Source organism: Mus musculus, chromosome 1, assembly GCF_000001635.26.
Source record: "Mus musculus strain C57BL/6J chromosome 1, GRCm38.p6 C57BL/6J".
NCBI lineage: Eukaryota > Metazoa > Chordata > Mammalia > Rodentia > Muridae > Mus > Mus musculus.
Genome location: NC_000067.6, coordinates 106,821,385 through 106,833,502, shown reverse-complemented (window position 1 = coordinate 106,833,502; position 12,118 = coordinate 106,821,385).

Here is a 12,118-nt window from a genome sequence, read left to right as displayed (position 1 = left end):
CCTCTCTGGAGGACAATATCCGTTTGGGAGGCCTCACATGTAATCAACAAATTCTCAACTTGCAAACTGAGATAGAACTTGTTGCAATGGGAGAACAAAAGAAATGAACCTCACAGGCTAGAAAGAGACAGCATGAATAAGAACAAGCTGATTGATAATTGAGAGAAAAGCTAATAGTTCTACTACTATGAGTATGCCAAATCCGATCCACTGAAGACCTAAACAGAACAAAGAGACTGGATCCAAGAGTGAACCATCAATCTCTCTGACCCTTGAACTATGGCATCTAGGGATTCTCCAGCCTGGATTCAGATTCAGACTGGGCATGACACCATCAGCTTTGAGGTTCTTATACTTTGGAACACAGGCTAGAATTACACTTTCAGCTGTGTGGCATCTTAATATTGCTAGATATAGATCTTGGAGTTCCTTAGCCTTCATAACTGTATAAGCTAGTTCCTTATATTAAATGCATACATATCCCTTATTGGTTCTGCTTCTCAGGAAAATAAATCTGCTATGGCTTCTGGTGCTGATAGTTCAGGATTTGTAGTGGCAAATGCCTAAGTGCATGGGAAAGCTCTGGACCTGGATACTGGACTAGGGTTAGAAGCTCAAAGAGTTCTAAGGTGCAAGGTAGAAATATGGACATTCAGAGTCAGAATAGTAAGGTCTCCAATGGACATGCAGAAGACACTATTAGAAACTGCAGGAAATTTACCTTTACTACTGTGCCAAAAATATTAGCTGTCCTGATTTAATGGCCTAGTGTTTTACACAAGTAAAAATTCTGGGCAATGGGATTAAACATTTAGCTAAAAATATTTTCAACAGGGTGTTGAAGAAGCAGCTTTGTTTCTCTTGGTTTCTTAGAGTAAAATGAAAGAGAGAAAGAAAGAAAGAAAGAAAGAAAGAAAGAAAGAAAGAAAGAAAGAAAGAAAGAAGAAAGAGAGAGAGAGAGAGAGAGAGAGAGAGAGAGAGAGGGAGGGAGGGAGAGAGAGAGAGAGAAAGAGAGAGAGAGAGTCATGAGTTACAGGAGAGTTGTTAAAAGAGCCAGAACTTAGAACTTGATGAGTTCCGACCTTTCTTATTGTTTATTGAGAAAACAAGAGAAAGTAACGTTCTGAAGGAAACACCATGAGAGAACTGAACAGTCATTCAATAAAACACTTGTAAAGTTACGTAAGAAAAATGCTGATAGAGTTGAAGAAGATGGAGACAATATGAAATAAAGCAAGTCTCTTAAGCTTCTTCAGTTTGGTTAGACAGGGTAATATAGCTACTAAGCTATGGGAGTATGCCATTATTCAAAATGAATAAAAATAATTCAATGATACTGTTCATGTAATCATATAGTTAATTCCAAAATGATCAGAGATACTACCCCAGTGCCAGCAAGTCAGACAGCTTCTGCCCGGAGACTTTAAAACAACCCCCATGGCCATGGGATTTGAATTCCTAACTATACCATATGCACAAAAATCTATTCAAGGTGGATCATCAACTTAAGCACTGGAGCAACCCTATCTAAAATCTTGGACTACAACAAGGATCTGAATCTCTGTAGCCTTGGATTAAACAACACTTCCTTAGTAGGGAAAACACAGATTTTATTGCAGTTAAAGTTTTACATTGAAAACGACACTATCAGAAAAACAAAACGACACCCAGAGAATAGGAGGAAATATTTGAAAATCAGATAAGGAAACTGCATGTAAAATACATAGAGTCCTTACTTGTTGACAATAAAAAGACAACCCAACTTTTTATATGCTAAGGATTTAAATAGACATTTGTGTACATATATACCAATGGCCAATAAGCACATGCAAGGATAATAAGAATCACTAGTCATTGGGTAAATACTCACAAGAGATCACCTTACTATTAAGGTAACTATTAAGATGGTGACAATGATTTAAAAGATAGAATAGAGTATGCGTGCTGGTGATTGTGTGGAGAATCTGAAACCCTCTTATATTTGTGGTTACAGATAAAATAATGCAACTGCTTCGTAAAAACAGTCTGATATTTCATTAAAATGCTAGATACTGAGTTGTCGCGTGACTCACCAGCTTCACTCCTCAACATACACTCCCAATGTGAAGATTCATGTTCCCGAAAACTCATGCATAAACGTCCAAAGCAGCTTGTTCAAATGTGTCTGGATTGATGTGTGGATGGATACAACATGGTACATCCATACAATGAAATACTATGTCGACCTTAAAAACAAATCTAATCTGATACATGTTACAATACGGATGATCTTTCAAAACATTACACTAGGTGAAAGAAGCCAGAAAGAATAGAGCATATGGTATACAGTTCCCTTTATACACAATTATAGACTGTCACTGAAGTTCTAAAGAGAAAATAAAGTAGAAGATAAGGAGGCCTTTAGAGCTGAAGGTAGTTGGCACATAGAGCTGACTGGACTGACCTCTCAGCCATCTTGTTGAAAGACACTGCTCATCATGGTGCTGGTCGGGGAGAAACTCCCATGAAGCACACACACATTGCAGACATGGTTTCTCTGTAGTTATGTATCAGGTGAAAGCAAGCACCTTGGTAACATCTGAGATCTCACTCCATAATTCTCTTGAAAAACCAAAAACTTGGATTATTAGAGCCTCTGTCAAAACTCAAATGTGCTATTAAAATTAAAATTTCAGTATTGTGACTTACAGTGTTAAATTCACCCTCCCCCCAAAAAAAATCTGTACAACTTCAGAAAATATTCATGATCCCTGTATTTAGCTGACAGTATTCCTTCCTTAATCCTCAAGTCAGTGGAGCAGTAGATGGAGCATTTAATGATAGTGAACAATTGCCCCCAGCAATTGGATGTGTTCTGTGAGTAACCATGATGAGGTTTAAGGCTGTATAGCCTTGCCCACACTTGTGTAGTTCAGCAGCCAATGTCATCGTAGGCAACAGAAAGGAAAGATGACTAGACTGTTGTTGTGGCCTTCTATAGAGGATGCTGCAGAGAGAACCTGGGAGAGGGACCACTACATCAACTGTTCTTTTCCCATCTTTACCAATGAATTAGTTCTCACTGAGATGCAAGATAATTGAACTTGAAGAAACGAGAGAGGTACGTGTGCCAGGAGATCCCCTGCCAGGCAAGAACAAACTGGCTTTCATAGGTGTAGTTCCACCCTCAGCAAGTGGAAGACGCTAGTGTTGATGAGGGAGATCTAACTTCATTCTTTCCTCATAACCAGCATTTCTCATAAACACTGAATGTATCCGCTGCAAGGTTGCATCCAACCTATTGGTTATTCAACCCATCACAGACAGGTAACCTAAGTTATGATGTCAAACAAGAGAGGAATTGCTTTTTAAAACATATGATGAGCAGTAAGCTTGTTTTTTCAGTACAACCCTCAGCCGGAGGCACTAAGATGCACAGAAAGGGCATGGCAGAGAGACCACCAGCACTACAACAATACTCAACCTTAGATCAATCAGCAACTTCTCTTAGCCTTTCAGAACAGGAATAGAAAGTAAATAGAATAAGCAACAGAAAGGAAAGATGACTAGACTGTTGTTGTGGTCTTCTATAGAGGATGCTGCAGAGAGAACCTGGGAGAGGGACCACTATATCAACTGTTCTTTTCCCATCTTTACCAATGAATTAGACACATAGAATAATTGCAAGGTTTTGATAGACTCCTTGAGCTGTGTGTAAACACTGTGCATGCAACTGCTTGTCAACACTGTTATTGAGCTGGATTCCTGCATGTCCTGGCTGCATGTTAGCATCACCACAGAGCATTTAGCAAATCCAGTTCCCAAGCACTTACTTCCCTCAAACTCTAGTCTGGGATGGCATCCAGGCAACATTAGTTTTTTAAAAGTTTCTGAGCGACTCTACATAGCAGCAGCCAGGGTTGAAAAGAGCTGGGTTGAAGAGGTCCCTAACTGAAACCTGAAAATGATCTCAACAGAATCTCCTGGGATAATTGAAATGAGGATTCAGGGCAAGGCCCCACCCAATCCTACTGATTCAGAATTTCTAGGAGAAACCCTAAAATCTGCACAAACAATCCCAGGTAATTGGAGTGTATTATAAAATTCAAAACTAGGAGGGAGGGAGAAGGCAGTTGGAAACCAGTACTTTCTAAATCTAGTTGAAAAGACAGATCTCTGAATGCGTGCCCAGAAAAGAGCATGTTTTTAAATACCCTCTACCCTGTGCCTCAACTCAGGAGGACTGGTCATATTGTTTCCACCACTGATACTTGATTAAATGCATGGCCAAAAACCAGGATGTATATATGTTCTTAAACCAACTTGCCTTCCACATTTCAACAATCACAAAATGAGATTATGGAACTCAGTAGCCCATTCAATCAGGAAGAAACGGGTTAATAAGTTAAATGGTACTATACTATATTGGGCTTTTCAGGGTCCAGTGGGCATGGTTGAGTGCAATTGAGAAACAAACGCTGGAAGTGCCGGTAAAGGAGAATCTACCACAGAAGCAGTCCCTTCTGGCTTTTAAGTAACTACACATATGTTTCTGCAGATAAGACACTGAAGGACTGAGGTGAAATCTTTGTATGGCAATCATCCAAGGCCTACAATAAGATTGCCAACTCCATTCATCTTGTAAAGTTTCTGGAAGGCATTAAATTTCTGAAATCCTATTATTTTATTTGTTTGTTTGTTTGTTTGTTTGTTTGTTTAACATCCCAATCGCTGACCTCTCCCAGTCCCCTGTCACATAGTCCCTCTGCCATATCTCCCTCCCCTTCCTCTTTGAGACAGTGTTCCCCCGCCCCTCTACCCTAGCACAACTGCGGGGTACATCCTCTCCCACTGAGGCCAGACAAGGCAGTCCAGTTAGGGCAACAGATTCTACAGACACTGGGCAGTTTTAGGGGCAGCCCCCACTCCAGCTGTTGGGGACCCCCATGAAGACTGAGCTCCTCATCTCCTACATGTGTGCTAAGGGCCTCGGGCCAGCCTGTGTATGCTCTTTCGATGATGGCTCAGTCTCTGAGAGCCCCCAAGGGTCCAGGTTAGCTGATTCTGTTGGTCTTTCTGTGAAGCTCTTATCCCCTTCTGGGTCTTCAATCCTTTTCCCAACTCTTCCAAAAGAGTTCCTTCCCAAGCTCCGTCCAGTGTTTGGCTGTGGGTCTCTGCATCTGTTTCTGTCAGCTGCTGGATGGAGCCTCTCCGAAGTCGGTTTTCACTAATAGTGTCAGGGATTGGTCCTTGCCCATGGATGGGTCTCAAGTTGGGCCCATTATTAGTTGGACATTTCCTCAGTCTCTGCTCCACCTTTGTTCCTGTTCTTTACTCAGGCTATAAATCTAGGGTTTCCTCTTTTCTCCCATGTTTCTACTTCTAAGAGAGAGAGAGAGGGAAAAAAAACTAAATAAACCCCTTAGCTTCACTCACTCTTGGGTACCTCAAAAACAAATCATTTGAAGTCTTAGGGTGTATCCCAGTGTAAAGCACTTGTCTAGAATGCTTAAGGCCTTGGGTCCCTTTCCTGACACCACTAAAATGATCACGAAAAGGCCACGCTTCTGAGGAATGCATTATTAGCCTCCAAGTAACTGTACTTCAGGTAGCACCTCTGCCCTGTAGCTTATGATGACAACATTCGCCTAGCATACTTCTTGAGGCACTGAAGGTCATTTTGACAAAACTGCTGACTGTCCAGTTGGCCTTCATGTGTCTGTTGAGGGTAAAAAGGCTCAACCTCTCTGATTTCATAGTCTCTCTTCTTCGCCGCCATAAGTTCCTCTGCTCATCTCTGTAAGGAGCCTGCTGGGCATTTGATAAATGTGTTACCCAAAGCTATAATGTGCATCTCTCTTATGTTTTACCCTCTTTCAAAGCCAAAGACACCCGAATGCCAGGTGCCGTGACAGGAAGCACCTCACCGCAGAAGGAGAGAGAGAGAAAAGTAGTGCTAATTTACTGGATGATGTCTACCTAATCTCAGAAAACACACAAGCATCCCTCCCCTTAATAAGCCTGTCAGTCTCCCTGTCAGTCTTGTATGTAAACTTCCTGATAAAGAAAAGCTAACTTTTAAGCAAAAAACCTTCTGCACTCTTGTATTAATTTAGCCACTGAATGAAGCCTTCTTCCTCCAAACACTTGTTTAGACATTGGTTTCTTTTTTTTATTGTTTTGGGTTTTTTGGTTTGGTTTGGTTTGGGTTTTGTTTGTTAGTTGTTTGTTTGTGATATGAGCTTCTAGACCTGAGTTCACTAACAGGTTCTTAACTAGCCCACCCTTAACAAATCTCTGGGGTTTTTTATTTGCATTTCCATGATAACTAAGGATGTTGAACATTTCTTCAGTATTCCCAGTTGAGAATTTTCTTTTTAGCTCTGTACCCCATTTTTAATAGGTTTATTTGGTTCTCTGGAGTCTTTGTATATTTGGATAATTACCCTCTCTAGGATGTAGGGTTGGTAAAGATCTTTTCTCAATCTGTTGGTTGCAGTTGTGTCCTATTGGCAGTGTTCTTTGCCTTATGGTAGTTTTATGAGGTCCCATTTATTGATTCTTGATTTTAGAGCATAAACCATTGGTGTTCTGTTCAGGAAACTCCCCCCCCCACCCCCCGTGCCCATGTGTTCGAGGCTCTTCCCCACTTCCTCCTCTATTAGATTCAGTATATCTGGTTTTATGTGGAGGTCCTTGATCCACTTGGACTTGAACTTTGTACAAGGAGATAAGAATGGAAAGATTTGCATTCTTCTACATGATGACCTCCCATTGAACCAGCACTATTTGTTGAAAATGCTGTCTTTTTTCCAGTGGATGGTTTTAGCTTCTTTGTCAAAGATCAAGTGACCATAGGTGTGTGGCTCATTTATGGGTCTTTAATTCTATTTTATTGATTGACATGTCTGTCTCTGTACCAATACCATGCAGTTTTTAATACTACTGTTCTGTAGTACAGCTCAAGCTCAGGGATGGTGCCAAATGCAGATTCTAGTGTGGATGCCAAGAAGTGCATGCTGACAGGAGCGTGATACAGCTGTCTCCAGAGAGACTCTGCCAGAACCTAATATATACAGAGGTGGATGCTCACGGCCAACCATTAAAATGATCATGGGGTCCCTAATGGAGAGTTAGAAAAAGATCTGAAGGAGCTGAAGTGGTTTGCAACCCCATAGGAAGAACAACAATACCAACCAACCAGAGCTTCCAGGGTCTAAACCACCAGTACACATGGAGGGACCCATGGCTCCAGCTGTATATGTAGCAGAGGATGAACTTGTTAGGCATCAATGAGAGAAGAAGCCTTTGGTTCCGTGAAGGCTTGATGCCCCAATATAGGGGAATTCGAGGGCAGGGAAGTGGAAGTAGGTGGGTGGGAGTACACCCTCATAGAAGCAGGAGGAGGAGGGATAGAATAGGAGATTTCTGGGGGGTGGCAGAAATTGGGATAATATTTGAAATGTAAATTTTTTAAATCCAATTAAAAAAAAAACAAATCTCTTGCTATGTTCAATTTCTTCCATCCTTTTCTACCATTCCTTTTGTCTTTTTGAGGATTTTTTTCCATTCGTATATTTATTTTTGCCTGTGTGAGTGAATGCTACATGCATGTGAGTTCCCACAAAGGCCATAGAGGGCATCAGGTACCATGGAGTTAGAGCTTTGGGCAGTTGTGAGTAGCCTGACTTGGATTTTGGGAACTGAATTCAGGTCCTCTGGAAGAACAGCAATGCTCTTAACCACTAAGCAATCATCCAGCCGTATCATTCTAGCATTTCTTGTGAGTCTTTTTGCTAATCTCAATAATATTTTGTATCACCCTTAGAGGTTCATGGCACTATAAAGTAAATATCATCATGATTACTTCTAATGTGATGATGAGAATCCTGGAACTTAAGAATTCAATAACCTTTGCTGATGAAGCTGACTCGGTCAGCATCAATGAGTAATCTCATGGCTCTGCTGTTGGTACTCTTGCTGTCCTTTCCACTGAAGAAGTCTTTCCTCATTCTTTCCTCCTGGTTTCAATAGGTCCTGGTTCATTGTCAGCAGAAATTGCACTTACTGCATTTTATAAACCATCCCTGAATAGGCTTTAAAATGAGCTCCTTGGAGAAGCTGATTCCCAACAGCTAAGAACAGGGACATGGGAGACGACCTAGAGGTCCTCCTTCCATGTTGCCTCTCACTGCCTTCCCAGCATCTTCTTCCTTCCCCGATGCCCTGTTACTAAACAGTCCTTCCTTTCTCCAGACCCTCTGCCCAACACAGACAGCAACCCAACTTCCCATGAGAAACTATTAAGGCCTTTCTCCTAAAGACATATGGACCATAGAAGCGCTTGTCACAGGAAACAGCTTCAATGTGAGTGTTCTCCATCCCCTAAAGCATAAACAGAAGCCTCTCTCTGATTTCTGGAGATGTTTCCTCAGTCATAATGATGATGCCTCCTCCTCCATCTCCACCAAGTAGCAGCCTTCCCAAAGTTAATGCAACTTGAAGAAAGGAAGAGTGGAAGGAGGAGAGATAAGGGAACGGTGCGTTGACACTGTCCAAAGCACAGTAACAGGGCCCTTAACACAATCAATCGCATCTTCTCACCTTCAACATCCCACATGAGGTTTGATGAAAAGTAACTTGGGATGCTCAGCAACAGAGGGCATACTTTATAGGATCAATCTTCACAGCACACCGTAGATAACACAGCATGGCTCATGACAATCTTTATAGAAGCAGTAGGATTCTCTCCATGGTACTGCATTGCAGGTTTTCAATAGCTTGGTTGATATGGGGATATCCACAAATTAAAATGTGTACATACATATATTTCTTGTTGTGCTTGCTGAGAGGACCTATGAGAGAAGAAACCTGTGCCAACGAGTAACGAACGTATCAATCTCTACAAAGAGATTCAGAAGAAATGAATAGTGAAGAAACCAGTGAGGTTAAGAACAGATAATCTTCGAAAAGCCAAAAAGTATCTTAAAAAAGAATAGAGGTGAAATGGGGCACAGAAATCATCACACAGATGTTCTCCTCCACCAAGCTGGGACCAACCTGATCATAAAACTCATCACAGACTATGCCGGGGCCTAGCAAACACAGAAGTGGATGCTCACAGTCAGCTATTGGATGGATCACAGGGCCCCCAATGGAGGAGCTAGAGAAAGTACTCAAGGAGCTAAAGGGATCTGCAACCCTATAGGTGGAACAACATTATGAACTAACCAGTACCCCTGAGCTCTTGACTCTAGCTGCATATGTATCAAAAGATGGCCTAGTCGGCCATCACTGCAAAGAGAGGCCCATTGGACTTGCAAACTTTATATGCCCCAGTACAGGGGAACGCCAGGGCCAAAAAGGGGGAGTGGGTGGGTAGGGGATTGGGGCGGGTGGGTATGGGGGACCTTTGGGATAGCATTGAAAATGTAAACGAGGAAAATACCTAATAATAAAAAATAAAAATAAAAAATAAAACTCATCACAATAATAGGTCATTAGCCACTTTTTCAAAGAGGGTGTGCATCCCGCACCATCACCCTCGATCACACGTCACAGCACTCATTATCAGAAATCACAGACTGCCATCTTCCAGATCCAAGCAGAAAGACTTCACAGCTTGTTTTTCACTGGTCTGGTTCTGGTCCTGCCTATCAGTCAGTTACTATTGTCGAGTATATCATCAATAGAGTACATAGTGAAGCTCCTTGAATTCACAGTTCCCTGCAGATAAATGAACTCTCAAATGCCCTTTCAGAAACATTAGGGCAGCAACTCTCACTGTACAGTTGAAGCCACAATCACATAATTTTTTTAAGGCTTATTTTTATTTTAAGTACATTGTAGCTCTCTTCAAACACACCAGAAAAGGGCATCAGATCTCATTACGGGTGATCGTGAGCCAACATGTGGTTGCTGGGATTTGAACTCAGGACCTTGGGAAGAGCAGTCAGTGCTCTTAACCGCTGAGTCATCTCTCCAGCACTCCATAATCACATTATTAATAGGCCACAGGTCTTCATTGATTTCAACATAGCTGTCTTAGTTAGGCTGCCCATTGCTGTGAACAGACACCATGACCAAGGCAACTCTTATAAAGGAAAACATTTCATTGGGGATAGCTTATAGGTTCAGAGGTTCAGTCCATTATCATCAAGGCAAAATCATGGGAGCATCCAGGCAGGCATGGCAGTGGAAAAGGAGCTAAGAGTTCTACATCTAGAAGACTGTCAGCTAGGAGGATCTCAAAGCCTACCCTGATAATGACACTACCTCCAACAAGACCATACCTCCCAACAGTGCCACTTCCTATGAGCCAAGCCTTTTCAAACCACTGTAGTCACTATTTTGAAATTTATTTTCACACATCCATAGTACTGATTTATATTTGCTTAGAATAGAAAATATGGTCTGGAGAGAGGACTTCAGGGCCAGGAGTGATTACTGCTCTCCTAGACAACCTCAGTTTGGTTACCAGCACCCACAGTAAGAAGCATCCAATCACCTGTAACTCCAGCTCCAAGGGATCTGACACAGTCTTCTGGCTGCCATGAACACCTACAGTGTACATACCTACACACAAACACAAACATATACACATAAATAAAAATAAATCTTTTTAAAAGGGAGTTCAAATCATTTTTTATTTATATGTATTTTAATATGGGGGTAAGAAAATATGTCTTCTCATTTAGTTGATGAATAATCATAGGAATTTTAGTTTGCTATATATAATCATTTTTAAATATCATTGAAATATTCCATAATTTAGAATTTTTACATTACCAAAAGGTGTTTTTTCCTAATAAATACCAGTGAGGGTTTGCACCTCTTTTTCTAGGCTGTCGTTCCTCTTTACCCAGTCAAACCTAGCCCCATAAATATCTAAGAAGTTCATTGATTTCCTCACCAGACAAGACATTTGGCTGCGTAATGCAAATGGAATTGGACAGGTTCTCTGCCCAGGGACTGGGCATAGTTCCAAGTAGAGTTTGTTTCCAAAATGGCAACCCTAACAGGCCCCTACATGAGCATCTCAGTAGGCCAGTCTCCAAGAATGAATGCCTCTCTGTTACACAGCGCCCACACTCTATCTTTGGTAAATCTTGAGAGACTCATACTTTGGGGAAAAAAAGGGGAAGAATTATGGGACACTTAAAAATAGTTGATATTTCAGGTCCTTGGCCACTCTAAGTTACTGAATCCTAACCCTGAGGAATAAATTGTGAATACTTGAATCTGTCATCATGGCATGGGCCTTACCTCAGGGATACATTTTATGTTGCAATAAGAGAGAAAAAGCACATAAGCACACATTTTTAGAGATCCATTTACATCTCACAGAACTAAAGCAGAACAACGTAATTCCCAGGAGACTCTTTTAAACTTCCTCTCGGTGATGGCTCCCTAGCTGTTTATTGCCAATGAGTGACATAATTGCTATCTCATTCTGACAGCACTTTCAGAGAAATTACTCAGGTTGGCCCAACAGACAATCAAGACTGGGAACTGGGGGAGAGTGAAGTTCCTGTAAGGTACTGTGTGTTTTTATTGTATTGTCGAGTGTCTAGGCATTTATTCAAAGTTGAAAGAACATTTACTACTCAATAATGAAAGCAAATAATTGTAACCACGCAGGTTTTCAACCTCAATTCCCTTAATTGAATACATGGGAAAAAAAAGAATAGAAATCATTTTAGGCTTGCAATACAAACCATCCACAGGACAGAAGGTAAGTCTTGTTTTGCCCTGAATCCTCCATCTCCCAGCTGGGTTCAGCTCCTGTGCCTTCCAGTTCTGCCTCCCAAGCATTCTAGATGCAATACCCTGGCCCTGACCGTTCCTCTCCCCCATGCTCCCGTCTTCATTCTGAGCAGCTCTAGCTCTCTGTGAACACTCAGAATGGACTGTCTGTATGTGTGTGTAAAACAATAATTGAGGAAGAGGTCATGAACTTTAAAGGGGGTGGGGAATAGAAGAGAGAAGGGAGGTGTGGAAATTATATAAATATGGCATTCTTGTATGAAATTCTAAAAAAATAAATAAAATAAAAGTTACCCTCGTAAGTGTGGAGCGATGGTAACCTGGCATGAAAGTCTATGATGAAATTTGGTAGAGTAGCTTTACTGGCTATTGG